We start from the raw sequence: 1,141 nt of genomic DNA, 5'->3' as shown, positions 1-1,141 counted from the left end.
TTTTACCCACCATTTCTGCGTGCATTAGCCACCACCTCCGCTGCAGATTTGCTCATGACGTGCACTACGTAGAGCGGGCAGTTAGCGGCATGGGCGATAGTGATGGCGCGCTGTGTGGCCTCAGCCTCCACTTCCTCCGGACGACACATCTCGTGGCCCTCAGGACCCGTGATGCCCAGAGAGAGCATACGCTTAGCCCCCTGTGTCAGAACACACGCAAATCTATATTCACAGAAAATCGAATCTATGCATGCTCTGTGAGACAGCCATCAACTGTATCTCAGCACGCTACATCAGCATAAAATTCTTCAGATTTAGCCACTATAATCTATAGATTCTGAATAATATATAGCATTTCTGAAGGAAAGAGCAGTGCTTGCAAAGCAGAAAAAGAATACTATATTTTTTAATTTTCTGAAGAAAAAAGAAGGAGTGATGCTTGCCTTGCAAAACTCACTGCCACAATGTCAGGGCATTTATATGTGGTTGCTAAGGTGTTCTGAGTGTTTTAATGCATTCTTATGTTGTTATCTTGCTTTAGTGTTATAGGTGGTTGCCAAGGCATTGCTATGTGGTTACTTGTTGCTAAGATGTTCTGAATGTCTTTAGTGCCACCTTACATAGATGTTAAGGTGTCTTAGTGGTTGCCAGGTATTCGGAGTTGTTTTTAGTGCATTCATTTGTGGTAACTAGGATGTTTTAAGTGGTTGCTAAGATGTTGTGGGTGTTTTCAGTACATTCTTATGTGGTTGCTATGGTGTCGTAGGTGGTTGCTAAGGTGTTCTGAATGTTTTAGTGCCTTCTTAAATAAGTGGCTAAGGTGTTGTAAGTGGTTGCCAGGTGTTTTGAGTCATTGTAAGTGCATTCATATGTGGTTACTATGGTGTTTTATGCTGTTGCTAAGGTTATGAGTTGTTACTAGGTTGTTGCTTACTGGAACACTCAGAGAGATCTCGCTACCATGTCATTCAATATAAGGGGACGTTTACATGACACCATTTTGAACTAAAATCGGAAACATTTATGGGCATTTTGGGGGCCTGAAATGCAAACTTTTTAAAATGGGTTTAAAAGTGCACATATTTGAAAACAATACCGTTGTTGTCTCTTTGTAAACTAAAAATACTGAAATTTGTGAAAA

At 40.9% G+C, this 1,141-nt stretch overlaps 1 pseudogene; it reads right to left on the bottom strand.

The window, feature by feature from the left end:
* Positions 1-6: 6 nt before the first annotated feature.
* Positions 7-1,141, bottom strand: part of LOC107575936 (dihydropyrimidinase pseudogene) — a 5,697-nt pseudogene continuing 4,562 nt past the window's right edge.

This window comes from Sinocyclocheilus grahami, unplaced genomic scaffold, assembly GCF_001515645.1.
Source record: "Sinocyclocheilus grahami isolate Dianchi unplaced genomic scaffold, SAMN03320097.WGS_v1.1 scaffold3022.1, whole genome shotgun sequence".
In the NCBI taxonomy this organism is placed as follows: Eukaryota; Metazoa; Chordata; class Actinopteri; order Cypriniformes; family Cyprinidae; genus Sinocyclocheilus; species Sinocyclocheilus grahami.
This window is presented reverse-complemented; position numbering and strand designations above follow the sequence as displayed.